At 42.7% G+C, this 15,587-nt stretch overlaps 1 protein-coding gene across 3 annotated transcripts in view; it reads right to left on the reverse strand.

Annotated features, from left to right (window-relative positions):
* gria1b (glutamate receptor, ionotropic, AMPA 1b) overlaps positions 1-15,587 on the reverse strand; it is a 114,678-nt gene that overhangs the window by 50,211 nt on the left and 48,880 nt on the right. The gene's annotated exons all lie outside the window — the stretch shown is intronic.

Here is a 15,587-nt window from a genome sequence, read left to right on the forward strand (position 1 = left end):
TACTGTCTTATACACAGTGTAAGGGGATAAGGAATATGTACATAAGGATATATGAATGAGTGATGGTAGAGAGCAGCATAGGCAAGACACAGTAGATGATATCGAGTACAGTATAACATATGAGATGAGTATGTAAACAAAGTGGCATAGTTAAAGTGGCTAGTGATACATGTATTACATAAGGATGCAGTCGATGATATAGAGTCCAGTATATACGTATGCATATGAGATGAATAATGTAGGGTAAGTAACATTATATAAGGTAGCATTGTTTAAAGTGGCTAGTGATATATTTACATCATTTCCCATCAATTCCCATTATTAAAGTGGCTGGAGTTGAGTCAGTGTCAGTGACAGTGTGTTGGCAGTAGGTGACGGGATGCAGGTAGCCTAGCGCTTATTCGTATTATTTATTTAACCTGTATTTAACTAGGCAAGTCAGCTAAGAACAAATTCTTATTTATATTGAAGGCCTACCCCGGCCAAACCCTAATCTGGACGACGCCGGGCCAATTGTGAGCCGCCCTATAGGACTCCCAATCATGGCCGGTTGTGATACAGCCTGGAATCGAACCAGGATCTGTAGTGATGCCTCTAGCATTGAGATGCAGTGCCGTAGACCGCTGCACCACTCGGGAAAGGCGAACTCGCAGTAGGAGGGTTGGCAGTTTGAATCCTGGGTCTGACAGGGAACAAAATCTTTTAGGAAGTGAGCGAACAATCAGAGGGTTGCTGGTATCAAATCCTAGATGCTATTGCCTGCTGTTGTTCCCCTTTAGCAAGTCACTTAACCTCCCACAACAATTGCTCCACGGGCACCCAGTGTATCAGTCCCCTGATCCAGCCTCTATATGTATGTAACAGTCCCCTGATCCAGCCTCTATATGTATGTACCTGTCCCCTGATCCAACCTTTTCAGCCTCTATATGTATATAACAGTCCCCCGATCCAACCTTTTCAGACTCTATATGTATGTAACAGTCCCCTGATCCAACCTTTTCAGACTCTGTATGTATATAACAGTCCCCTGATCCAACCTTTTCAGCCTCTATATATATTTAACAGTCTCCTGATCCAACCTTTTCAGCCTCTATATGTATATAACAGTCCCCTGATCCTTCCTTTTCAGCCTCTATATGTATGTACCTGTCCCCTGATCCAACCTTTTCAGCCCAATTTTTGTATGTAACAGTCTCCCGATCCAACCTTTTCAGCCTCTATATGTGTGTAACAGTCTCCCGATCCAACCTTTTCAGCCTCTATATGTATATAACAGTCCCCTGATCCAACCTTTTCAGCCTCTATATGTATGTAACAGTCCCCTGATCCAACCTTTTCAGCCTCTATATGTATATAACAGTCCCCTGATCCAAGCTTTTCAGTCTCTATATGTATATAACAGTCCCCTGATCCAACCTTTTCAGCCTCTATATGTATGTACCTGTCCCCTGATCCAACCTTTTCAGCCTCTATATGTATGTACCTGTCCCCTGATCCAACCTTTTCAGCCTCTATATGTATGTAACAGTCCCCTGATCCAACCTTTTCAGCCTCTATATGTATGTACCTGTCCCCTGATCCAACCTTTTCAGCCTGTATATGTATGTACCTGTCCCCTGATCCAACCTTTTCAGTCTCTATATGTATGTACCTGTCCCCTGATCCAACCTTTTCAGCCTCTATATGTATGTAACAGTCCCCTGATCCAACCTTTTCAGCCTCTATATGTATGTACCTGTCCCCTGATCCAACCTTTTCAGCCTGTATATGTATGTACCTGTCCCCTGATCCAACCTTTTCAGCCTCTATATGTATGTAACAGTCCCCTGATCCAACCTTTTCAGCCTCTATATGTATGTACCTGTCCCCTGATCCAACCTTTTCAGCCTGTATATGTATGTACCTGTCCCCTGATCCAACCTCTTCAGCCTCTATATGTATATAACAGTCCCCTGATCCTTCCTTTTCAGCCTCTATATGTATGTACCTGTCCCCTGATCCAACCTTTTCAGCCCAATTTTTGTATGTAACAGTCTACCGATCCAACCTTTTCAGCCTCTATATGTGTGTAACAGTCTCCCGATCCAACCTTTTCAGCCTCTATATGTATGTAACAGTCTCCTGATCCAACCTTTTCAGCCTCTATATGTATGTAACAGTCCCCTGATCCAACCTTTTCAGCCTCTATATGTATGTAACAGTCCCCCGATCCAACCTTTTCAGCCTCTATATGTATATAACAGTCCCCTGATCCAACCTTTTCAGCCTCTATATGTATGTACCTGTCCCCTGATCCAACCTTTTCAGCCTCTATATGTATGTAACAGTCCCCTGATCCAACCTTTTCAGCCTCTATATGTATGTACCTGTCCCCTGATCCAACCTTTTCAGCCTGTATATGTATGTACCTGTCCCCTGATCCAATCTTTTCAGTCTCTATATGTATGTACCTGTCCCCTGATCCAACCTTTTCAGCCTCTATATGTATGTAACAGTCCCCTGATCCAACCTTTTCAGCCTCTATATGTATGTACCTGTCCCCTGATCCAACCTTTTCAGCCTGTATATGTATGTACCTGTCCCCTGATCCAACCTCTTCAGCCTCTATATGTATGTAACAGTCCCCTGCTTCGATGTCTTCAGCCTCTATATGTACTGTATGTAACAGTCCCCTGCTCCAGCCTCTATATGTATGTAACAGTCCCCTGCTCCAGTCTCTATATGTATGTAACAGTCCCCTGATCCAACCTCTCCAGCCTGTATATGTACTGTACGAGTGTCTTTCAGAGGTTTGGATAAAGCAGTAGTCAGTAATTCAGTTGGACCTGGGGTAACAATTGATGAGTAAAATGATCTTAATATGAACTTTTCTTTTGATCCTTTGTAGTCACTAAATTGTAATTTACACCTCTTTCTTTACACCTCTTTCTTTACATCTCTTTTCTTTACACCTCTTTTCTTTACATCTATATTCTTTATACCTCTTTTCTTTACATATTCTTTCATTACACCTCTTCTTTACATTCTTTCATTACATCTATTTTCTTTACACATTCTTTCTTTACATTCTTTCATTACATCTCTTTTCTTTACACATTCTTTCTTTACATTCTTTCATTACATCTATTTTCTTTACACATTCTTTCTTTACATCTCTTTTCTTTACACATTCTTTCTTTACATCTCTTTTCTTTACACATTCTTTCTTTACATCTCTATTCTTTACACATTCTTTCTTTACATCTCTATTCTTTACACATTCTTTCTTTACATCTCTATTCTTTACACATTCTTTCTTTACATCTCTATTCTTTACACATTCTTTCTTTACATCTCTATTCTTTACACATTCTTTCTTTACATCTCTTTTCCAGTGAAGCCTCAGTTGATTTTGTCACGCCTTGGTCTTAGTGTTTTGTGTTTTCGTTATATATTTGGTCAGGCCAGGGTGTGACAGGGGTTTACGTGCTGTATTTCGTATTGGGGTTTGTTGTATTTGGGATCGCGGCTGATTAGGGGTGTTGTATAGGCTTGGCTGCCTGAGGCGGTTCTCAATCAGCTGTCAGGTGATTCTCGTTGTCTCTGATTGGGAACCGTATTTAGGTAGCCTGAGTTTCGCTTTGTCTTTCGTGGGTGATTGTTCCTGTCTCTGTGTAGTTTCACCAGATAGGCTGTAATTAGGTTTCACGTTCCGTTTGTTGTTTTTGTATTTATAGTTATTTCATGTACCGTCACTTTTTTCATTAAAAACATGAGTAACCACCACGCTGCATTTCGGTCCGACTCTCTTTCAACAAACGAAGAACGCCGTTACAGATTTCCTCTACTCTCATCTTCTATTGAACACACGTGTACTCTTTTCTTTAAAAGTAGATTAGTAAATAAACTGGTATTACAAAGGTGTAATGCTTTTGTGATCAGGAGTGGTTTGTTTAGCACAGCACTGCTGCATATAGAGAACAGAGGAACAGAACAGAAGACTGTGTACGAAGCAGAGTTGCTCCGGTTGTTTTCACGGCAGTCACCTGAAATCACTGTCACCGCACCTAAAACTGTGACAGCCAGGCTGAGGTGCTGTTGCCTGAATGCCTGTGTATTCTCCTTAGCCAAAGTAAATGTGCTGCTTCATATCTGCTTTCCCAAAGGGCCCTGAGTTTGAAAACGACCAAATGTAGCATTTGGTTCCCCCCTTTCAATACTGGAAATGGAAATGCTGAGTATTTTTGCACTGGGTTAATCTGGAGTCTGGGGTGATGACAGTGAGAAAGATCTATGAAGTGAAGAGAACTTCTCCCCCCCCTCCTTCCTCCTTCCTTCCTCACCACTCTTCTTCTCTCTTTGAGGAACATGACTTAGAACGTAGACAGATGACGTGTGAATGCAGCTGAACCACCTGAATTAATGCCATTCCTTCCCCTTATCTATAACCCTGGCTCATCAGTATTCCCCCATATTCAGTGCCTTCAGAAAGTATTTATACCCCTTGATTTATTCCACATTTTGTAGTGTTACAGCCTGAATTTCAAAAATGGATTAAAAAGATGTTTGTCTCACTCATGTACACACAATACCCCAAAATGACAAAGTGAAAACATGTTTTTAGAAATGTTTGCTAATTTATTGAAAATGAAATATAGAACCATCTAAGTTATTCCCAGCCCTGAGTCAATACTTTGTTAGAAGCACCTTTGGCGGTGATTACAGCTTTACGTCGTCTTGGGTATGTCTGTATCAGCTTTATGTCATCTTGGGTATGTCTGTATCAGCTTTACGTCGTCTTGGGTATGTCTGTATCAGCTTTATGTCATCTTGGGTATGTCTGTATCAGCTTTACGTCGTCTTGGGTATGTCTGTATCAGCTTTATGTCATCTTGGGTATGTCTGTTTCAGCTTTACGTCGTCTTGGGTATGTCTGTATCAGCTTTACGTCATCTTGGGTATGTCTGTTTCAGCTTTACGTCGTCTTGGGTATGTCTGTATCAGCTTTACGTCGTCTTGGGTATGTCTGTATCAGCTTTACGTCGTCTTGGGTATGTCTGTATCAGCTTTACGTCGTCTTGGGTATGTCTGTATCAGCTTTACGTAGTCTTGGGTATGTCTGTATCAGCTTTACGTCGTCTTGGGTATGTCTGTATCAGCTTTACGTCGTCTTGGGTATGTCTGTATCAGCTTTACGTCGTCTTGGGTATGTCTGTATCAGCTTTACGTCGTCTTGGGTATGTCTGTATCAGCTTTACGTAGTCTTGGGTATGTCTGTATCAGCTTTATGTCATCTTGAGTATGTCTGCATCAGCTTTATGTCATCTTGGGTATGTTTGTATCAGCTTTACGTAGTCTTGGGTATGTCTGTATCAGCTTTATGTCATCTTGAGTATGTCTGCATCAGCTTTATGTCATCTTGGGTATGTCTGTATCAGCTTTACGTCATCTTGGGTATGTCTGTTTCAGCTTTACGTCGTCTTGGGTATGTCTGTATCAGCTTTACGTCGTCTTGGGTATGTCTGTATCAGCTTTACGTCGTCTTGGGTATGTCTGTATCAGCTTTACGTCGTCTTGGGTATGTCTGTATCAGCTTTACGTAGTCTTGGGTATGTCTGTATCAGCTTTATGTCATCTTGAGTATGTCTGCATCAGCTTTATGTCATCTTGGGTATGTTTGTATCAGCTTTACGTAGTCTTGGGTATGTCTGTATCAGCTTTACAGTATGTCGTCTTGGGTATGTCTGTATCAGCTTTACGTAGTCTTGGGTATGTCTGTTTCAGCTTTACGTCGTCTTGGGTATGTCTGTATCAGCTTTACAGTATGTCGTCTTGGGTATGTCTGCTTCAGGTATATGCCATCTTGGGTATGTCTGTATCAGTTTTGAGTTGTCTTGGGTATGTCTGTATCAGCTTTACGTCATCTTGGGTATGTCTGTTTCAGCTTTATGTCGTCTTGGGTATGTCTGTATCAGCTTTACGTCATCTTGGGTATGTCTGTTTCAGCTTTACGTCATCTTGGGTATGTCTGTATCAGCTTTCCGTCGTCTTGGGTATGTCTGTATCAGCTTTACGTCATCTTGGGTATGTCTGTATCAGCGGGAGCGACGTAAAGCTGCGACGTCGCTTCATGGGGAGCGACCATGAACAACAATCTTCAAGTCTTCCACAGATCTTCAATGAGACTAAAGTCTGGACTTTGGCTGGGCCACTCAATGACTTTCACATTTTTGTTCTGAAGCATTTCAGTGTTGCTTTGGCTGTATGCTTTGGGTTATTGTCCTGTTCAACGTTTGCACTCTGAAGCAGGTTCTCATCAAGGGTTTGCTTGTATTTGGCTCCATTTATTGTTCCTTATATCCTTACCAGTCTTACCAGTCAGTCCCTGCCTCTGAAAAGCATCCCCAAAGCATGATGCTGCCACCCCCATGCTTCAGGGTAGGGATGGTGTTAGACAGGTGATGAGCTGTGCTTGGTTTTCTCCAGACATAGCGCTTTGCATTCAGGCTAAAGAGTAAACATTTTGTTTCATTATACCACAGGATCTTTTGCCTTACGGTCTTAGAGTCTTTCACAAGCATTCTTGCAAACTCATGTGCCTTTTTCTCAGGAGTGGCTTCCGTCTGGCCACTCTCCCATAAAGACCAGATTGGTGAAGAGCTGTAGAGACATCTGGTAGGTTCTCCCATCTCAGCCAAGGAACTCTGTAGTTCTGTCAGAGTGGTCATTGGGGTCTTGGTCACCTCTCTGACCAAGGTCATTCTTGCCTGGTTGCTCAGTTTGTGCTCTTGGAAACTTTCAATAGTTTCATACCCTTCCCCATATAAATGCCTCATCACAGTTATATCTCAGAGATAGTCTTCATGGTATAGATTCTGGTCTAACATACACCGTCAACTGTGGGACCTTGTAGACAGGTGTGTTTTTTTTCTGTCATGTCCAAACAATTGAATTGGCCCACAGGTGAACTCCAATAAAGTTCTAGTGACATCCCAAGGAAAGTGGATAGACATGAGCTCAATTTGGAGTTTCATAGCAAAGGGTTGTGAATACTCATGTCAGTTAGATATTTCTGTATTTCATTTTCAAAAAATGAGCAATTATTTTAACAAAATGTGGAACAAGTCAAGGGGTATGAATACTTTCTGAACACAGTAATGTACAGTGTTTTGGGTAACTTTTTACAAAAGTAACGCGTGTTGTAATCAGATTACTAACTTTTTCCTGAATTGGGTAATATTACTACAGTTACTTTGTCAAACAACGCGTGCGTTACTTTCAGAATCATATCTCTACCGGGGCGTGTGTTTCCATGAATCCGATCTCAACTTGTTACCTCATTTAGTTCTGGAGCGAGCAGAGAAAGGCTGTTTGGAGAAATGTTGTGACAGCTGCAGTCCATAGAAATATATAGAGGCAGCACCTCTGATCTTTGCCATTGATCACTTCTGTGATAGCAATGCCCATAGAGGGCTTCCCCGTCTTGTGGTAAGCATGCCCTCTATACAACTCTATGGGTCTGTGCATGTGCGGTCTATAACCAGAACCGTTGGCTCGAGAGAAAGATTTTGAATGAAAAGATAAGAAATCTCTACAGATATTTGTCTTACAGTATACTACCCAGCTAGCACAGTGGATCTGGTCCGATTCCGTCTGAGAGTCGGGGCACTCGGCTGAAAGTCAGACTAGGGCCGACGTCATGTGGCCCACCGAGTCTGGGCCGCCTTCGGCCGTATTACTTATGGCTAGGATGCGGGGATTGAGCTTGGGCCGATTCCGGTGTGAGTTATCTGGCCCAAATGTGTTTACTTGGGGCTCGGGCCGATTCCGGTGTGAGTTATCTGGCCCAAATGTATTACTTGGGGCTCGGGACGATTCCGGTGTGAGTTATCTGGCCCAAATGTATTACTTGGGGCTCGGGTTGATTCCGGTGTGAGTTATCTGGCCCAAATGTATTACTTGGGGCTCGAGACGATTCCGGTGTGAGTTATCTGGCCCAAATGTATTACTTAGGGCTCGGGTTGATTCCGGTGTGAGTTATCTGGCCCAAATGTATTACTTGGGGCTCGGGTTGATTCCGGTGTGAGGTATCTGGCCCAAATGTGTTACTTGGGGCTCGGGTTGATTCCGGTGTGAGTTATCTGGCCCAAATGTGTTACTTGGGGCTCGGGCCGATTCCGGTGTGAGTTATCTGGCCCAAATGTATTACTTAGGGCTCGGGTTGATTCCGGTGTGAGTTATCTGGCCCAAATGTATTACTTGGGGCTCGGGTTGATTCCGGTGTGAGGTATCTGGCCCAAATGTGTTACTTGGGGCTCGGGCCGATTCCGGTGTGAGTTATCTGGCCCAAATGTGTTACTTGGGGCTCGGGCCGATTCCGGTGTGAGTTATCTGGCCCAAATGTATTATTTGGGGCTCGGGTTGATTCCTGTGTGAGTCATCTGGCCCAAATGTATTACTTGGGGCTCGGGCCGATTCCGGTGTGAGTTATCTGGCCCAAATGTGTTACTTGGAGTTCGGGCCGATTGGGGCTACCCTCTGGCAGATGATTACACAGGCTGCTTTATGTAATTAACATTTCATTATTTATTTATTTTTCCATATTTTCTCATTGTTTCTGTGATCAAAAAATAAAATTAACATTTAAATTAAATTATTTAAGAATCCTGTTTAAGAAGCATTTTAATACTTTGTGCGATGCAATTGATAAGCATTAAAAATGTTGTGGATGGATCCTCCCGAGCGTCGCAGCGGTCTAAGACACTGCATCGCAGTGGCCAATTTATTATGGCCAATATACCACAACTAAGGGCTGTATCCAGGCATTGCGTCGTGCCTAAGCACAGCCCTTAGCTGTGGTATATTGGCCATATACCACACCCACTTGTTTCCTTATTGCTTAAATATAAGGTGGTACTTTCCTCAAAAAGTAATATCGTAAAGGTACTTTTGTTAACCAATATGTAATATATTACTTTCCCAAGTACCTAATCCCAACACTGGTAATGTATTACAACACCTTTAGTTTTTGTTTAGTTACTTAATTCGACCATTTAAAAAAAACAAGCACACATAAAACTTAAAAAAGCCATACATGTACATGAGTTAAATCATGGAGGATAGCACACAATACAGTCTGGGAATTATTTCCATTGTTAAATCATGAAGGATAGCACACAATACAGTCTGGGAATTATTTCCATTGTTAAATCATGAAGGATAGCACACAATACAGTCTGGGAATTATTTCCATTGTTAAATCATGAAGGATAGCACACAATACAGTCTGGGAATTATTTCCATTGTTAAATCATGAAGGATAGCACACAATACAGTCTGGGAATTATTTCCATTGTTAAATCATGAAGGATAGCACACAATACAGTCTGGGAATTATTTCCATTGTTAAATCATGAAGGATAGCACACAATACAGTCTGGGAATTATTTCCATTGTTAAATCATGAAGGATAGCACACAATACAGTCTGGGAATTATTTCCATTGTTAAATCATGAAGGATAGCACACAATACAGTCTGGGAATTATTTCCATTGTTAAATCATGGAGGATAGCACACAATACAGTCTGGGAATTATTTCCATTGTTAAATCATGGAGGATAGCACACAATACAGTCTGGGAATTATTTCCATCGTTAACCTTTTACGACTAGGGGGCGATATTTAAATTGTTGGATGAAAAACGTTCCCGTTTTAAAAAAAGATATTTTTTCACGAAAAGATGCTCGACTATGCATATAATTGACAGCTTTGGATAGAAAACACTCTGACGTTTCCAAAACTGCAAAGATATTGTCTGTGAGTGCAACAGAACTGATGTTAAAGGCGAAACCCAGATAAAAATTAAATGAGGAAGTGCCGCATTTTTTAGAACCGCCTCATGCCAATGACTCCTTATATGGCTGTGAATGAGCTACGAATGAGCTTACGTTTTCTACGTATTCCCCAAGGTGTCTACAGCATTGTGACGTCTTTTTACGCATTTCTGTTGAAGAATAGCCGTAAGGGACCACATTTAGCAAGTGGTCACATGGTGTCTCCCGCAGAAAATCTTGCATAAAATACTGAGGTAGCCATTTTTCCAATCGCTTCTTATGAGAAACCAATTGCCTCAACGGATATATTATCGGGAATTATTTCCATTGTTAAATCATGGAGGATAAAACACAATACAGTCTGGGACTTATTTCCATTGTTAAATCATGGAGGATAAAACACAATAAAGTCTGGGAATGATTTTCATTGTTAAATCATGGAGGATAACACACAATACAGTCTGGGACTTATTTCCATTGTTAAATCATGGAGGATAACACATAATACAGTCTGGGACTTATTTCCATTGTTAAATCATGGAGGATAACACACAATACAGTCTGGGACTTATTTCCATTGTTAAATCATGGAGGATAACACACAATACAGTCTGGGACTTATTTCCATTGTTAAATCGTGGAGGATAACACACAATACAGTCTGGGACTTATTTCCATTGTGGTCCTCTTGAGACAAGATGTCTATAGTCCCGATCCGACACGGTTGAACACAGTATGACAGAGAGATAATAATACTTAAAATCATAAAATAAGAACATCTCTCTCATCATTCCAGTTACATCTTAGGGATCATTCATACGGGCCCAGAAGACATCAAACCGTTTTCTACTTTATTTTTTAAAGCTGCCCAGAGAGGACGTTGTTTTTATGGGCAGAGGCGCATTGCAGCACGATAGAAACACAGAAGGTTAGATGTAATTCATGACACAGAGTAGCAACATATTCATCCTTACTGTGAATGTACAGTACAGTAATATGTCTGCATTGATAAATGACAGTGATTCCTCTGAGCATTCTCTAACAATGATCCTAACTAAAGGCCTTAGAAGTGAGAAACCCACTTATCTGTCAGATGTTTAAAAAACGTGTTTTAAAAAAACACATGTATCCTACATACAAGCGTGCATGCAGGGCTCAGTTCAACTTGAAACATACTGGGGAAAGATCTTAATTCATGATCAAATTGTAAATTGGATAGTTTTGAGATGATAAAAGTGTTCAGCTAAGTGTGCACTATCTATGATCTAAATATATTGCCTCGACAAACTCCTACTGTAGATGCATTGTGCAAGACAGACATTTCTTCACAACAGACAACAACGCTTCAGACAGCAGCACTCTACAGTTGCGATAGTGTACATGCCGGTACTGTGGGTGTACTGTACTCTTAGAACATGTCTATAGAACAAGATGTCTTTAGAACAAGATGTCTATAGAACAAGATGTCTTTAGAACAAGATGTCTTTGGAACAAGATGTCTATAGAACAAGATGTCTATAGAACAAGATGTCTATAGAACAAGATGTCTTTAGAACAAGATGTCTTTGGAACAAGATGTCTATAGAACAAGATGTCTATAGAACAAGATGTCTATAGAACAAGATGTCTATAGAACAAGATGTCTTTAGAACAAGATGTCTTTAGAACAAGATGTCTTTAGAACAAGATGTCTTTAGAACAAGATGTCTATAGAACAAGATGTCTTTAGAACAAGATGTCTTTAGAACAAGATGTCTATAGAACAAGATGTCTATAGAACAAGATGTCTATAGAACAAGATGTCTATAGAACAAGATGTCTTTAGAACAAGATGTCTTTAGAACAAGATGTCTTTGGAACAAGATGTCTATAGAACAAGATGTCTATAGAACAAGATGTCTTTAGAACAAGATGTCTATAGAACAAGATGTCTATAGAACAAGATGTCTTTAGAACAAGATGTCTTTGGAACAAGATGTCTTTGGAACAAGCACTTTTATTGGAAATAAATAAATGAAGACATCATAGTGCTATGATCTTCTATGTCGTAAGCACTTCACGTGTGTGTAAAATGTCCAGTAGTAGCAAAGGTCAACAAAAGAAGGCCTTTCAAGAGGCTCCCATTGTGTCTTTACCTCAGGGCCAGAGTGTGGCTATTCTCAAAGCACATTTCTGACCAACACAGAAAGCCTCCAACAAAGTGCCGCTGCTGAGCAGCAACAACAAAACATCTAAAAACAAAAGTATTCAATGCAATTTAAATACACCAGTCTGACACCCTCTGACCTGCAAACGATCCACCTGATAAATAATGTCATATTTATACTATCATAAAGTTATATTCTCAGCGCCATCCTGAAGCTCCTCGACCCGTTTCAGTTTGCCTATCAGCCCAGCACAGGAGTTGATGATGCCGTTCTTACTCTCCTCAACATGGTCTGTAGACATGTAGACGGTGCCAAATCCTATTTCAGGGTTCTGTTGGTTGACTTTTCTTCTGCCTCCAGCCTTACATTCTGGCACAGAGACTCATAAGGGACTTCTCCTTAGATGGTGGGCTGGTTTTGTGGCTGCTGGACTTCCTGAGCCAACGGTCACAGTGGGTCAAAGTAGGTCCCCACGTGTCGGACATACGCAACACCAACACATGTTCTCCTCAGGGATGTGTTCTGTCCCCACTCCTGTACATATTGTATACTAATAGTTGTACTAGTTTCCATCCTGACAGACACCTCGTTAAGTTCGCTGATGACACTGTCTCGATCAGCCTGTTGCATGATGACGAGGAACATCATGGCCCGGTCCTAGATGACTTTGTAGAGTGGTGTGACGAATCACACTTCCTCAATACCAACAAGACCAAAGAGATGTGCATAGACTTCAGGAAGTGTGTGCATAGACTTCCTCTGCAACATCTATCAGAGGTCAGAATCTAGAAATTATAGAGGAATACAAATATCTGGGTGTCCTCTTGGACAATAAGCTTCAGTGGAGTAAATGTTCAGACCTGATCGACAAAAAGAGTCAACAAAGACTGTACTTTCCTCAAAAAGCTGGGATCTTTTAATGTTAACTGTCCTGACCCAAGACACCCCCTGTACCCAGACTTTGAACTACTCCCCCCTGGGTTCAGGTATAGGGGACCCCTTGGCAGGAAAAACAGAACTAGACAATCATTTGTGCCAGGTGTGATATCCCTCTTAAATAGCTCGGGCTAATGTTCCTATCGACCCAGTAAGGACAGCAGGCTAATGTTTCTATAGACTCAGTAAGGACAGCAGGCTAATGTTCCTATCGACTCAGTAAGGACAGCAGGCTAATGTTCCTATCGACCCAATAAGGACAGCAGGCTAATGTTCCTATAGACTCAGTAAGGACAGCAGGCTAATGTTCCTATAGACTCAGTAAGGGCAGCAGGCTAATGTTCCTATTGACCCAGTAAGGACAGCAGGCTAATGTTCCTATAGACTCAGTAAGGACAGCAGGCTGATGTTCCTATAGACCCAGTAAGGACAGCAGGCTAATGTTCCTATAGACCCAGTAAGGACAGCAGGCTAATGTTCCTATAGACCCAGTAAGGACAGCAGGCTAATGTTCCTATAGACTCAGTAAGGACAGCAGGCTAATGTTCCTATAGACTCAGTAACAATAACACGTGATTGATGACGTTTTGCTTCTTCAGACATCACACTACCTTCTGACAGCTGTAGGAACTGCTGGACAAAGAGCGCCGACCTGCTGCTAAACAGGTGGAAAGTTGGCTCTGGGCGTAGAGCCAAAGTGAAATTAATTTAAACAGCTCTAGTTGTTATAGGTAATGATACAATTTTGGATCCAAAGTTATTTGTTAATATGTCAAAGTGAGTTTAAAAAGTTTAATTGAAGTTTAATTCAATTCAAAAGGTGACAGGCAGTTGATAAAAGCTTTGTTGGATCCCACTTTGTCTTTCAAAACATCGACCTGCGCTGGACACCACTTCCAAACTTACTCTAGATAGTCTTTCAAAACATCGACCTGCGCTGGACACCACTTACTCTAGATATTCAGATATTCTTCACTTACTGTCACTTGACAGGTGGCTAAGCCTGTTAAGCACTGGTGAGTGAGATTCTCCTCCTGTGGAGTACCATCCGCTGTGGTTCCTGAACGGTAGCCCAGGAGACAGGGTTGAGGATTAGGAATCCTCCAGACACCATAGGCACAGGATGAAATCCTGGCTAAAAATGTGGAAAATGATTTTATTTGAAACCACACTAGCTGGACATTGTTGTTCGAATAATTTGTTTTATTTAGTCAAACCTATGGTAATCTTTTGTCTTCAGCATCCTACATAATACCACAGATATACAGTTTTAGAAAATAGTGAACTGGGAAGGAAAAAAAGGTCAGCAGAATGTGAACCCCACATTCAAATGACATTTTGTTTATTAAAGCTCACACCTATCCATTGTGCTAGATGATTGGCAAGTGATGTAGGTGGCTAGGTGGTGATGTAGGTGGCCTGGTGGTGATGTAGGTGGCTAGGTGGTGATGTAGGTGGCCTGGTGGTGATGTAGGTGGCCTGGTGGTGATGTAGGTGGCTAGGTGGTGATGTAGGTGGCCTGGTGATGATGTAGGTGGCCTGGTGGTGATGTAGGTGGCCTGGTGGTGATGTAGGTGGCCTGGTGGTGATGTAGGTGGCCTGGTGGTGATGTAGGTGGCCTGGTGGTGATGTAGGTGGCTAGGTGGTGATGTAGGTGGCCTGGTGATGATGTAGGTGGCCTGGTGGTGATGTAGGTGGCCTGGTGGTGATGTAGGTGGCCTGGTGGTGATGTAGGTGGCCTGGTGGTGATGTAGGTGGCCTGGTGGTGATGTAGGTGGCCTGGTGATGATGTAGGTGGCCTGGTGGTGATGTAGGTGGCCTGGTGGTGATGTAGGTGGCCTGGTGGTGATGTAGGTGGCCTGGTGGTGATGTAGGTGGCTAGGTGGTGATGTAGGTGGCCTGGTGATGATGTAGGTGGCCTGGTGGTGATGTAGGTGGCCTGGTGGTGATGTAGGTGGCCTGGTGGTGATGTAGGTGGCCTGGTGGTGATGTAGGTGGCCTGGTGGTGATGTAGGTGGCCTGGTGATGATGTAGGTGGCCTGGTGGTGATGTAGGTGGCCTGGTGGTGATGTAGGTGGCCTGGTGGTGATGTAGGTGGCCTGGTGGTGATGTAGGTGGCCTGGTGGTGATGTAGGTGGCCTGGTGGTGATGTAGGTGGCCTGGTGGTGATGTAGGTGGCCTGGTGGTGATGTAGGTGGTGATGTAGGTGGCCTGGTGGTGATGTAGGTGGCTAGGTGGTGATGTAGGTGGCTAGGTGGTGATGTAGGTGGCTAGGTGGTGATGTAGGTGGCTAGGTGGTGATGTAGGTGGCTAGGTGGTGATGTAGGTGGCTAGGTGGTGATGTAGGTGGCTAGGTGGTGATGTAGGTGGCTAGGTGGTGATGTAGGTGGCTAGGTGGTGATGTAGGTGGCTAGGTGGTGATGTAGGTGGCTAGGTGGTGATGTAGGTGGCTAGGTGGTGATGTAGGTGGCTAGGTGGTGATGTAGGTGGCTAGGTGGTGATGTAGGTGGCCTGGTGGTGATGTAGGTGGCTAGGTGGTGATGTAGGTGGCCTGGTGGTGATGTAGGTGGCTAGGTGGTGATGTAGGTGGCTAGGTGGTGATGTAGGTGGCTAGGTGGTGATGTAGGTGATTGGCAAGTGATGTAGGTGGCTAGGTGGTGATGTAGGTGGCTAGGTGGTGATGTAGGTGG

This window comes from Oncorhynchus kisutch, linkage group LG28, assembly GCF_002021735.2.
Source record: "Oncorhynchus kisutch isolate 150728-3 linkage group LG28, Okis_V2, whole genome shotgun sequence".
Taxonomy (NCBI): Eukaryota; Metazoa; Chordata; class Actinopteri; order Salmoniformes; family Salmonidae; genus Oncorhynchus; species Oncorhynchus kisutch.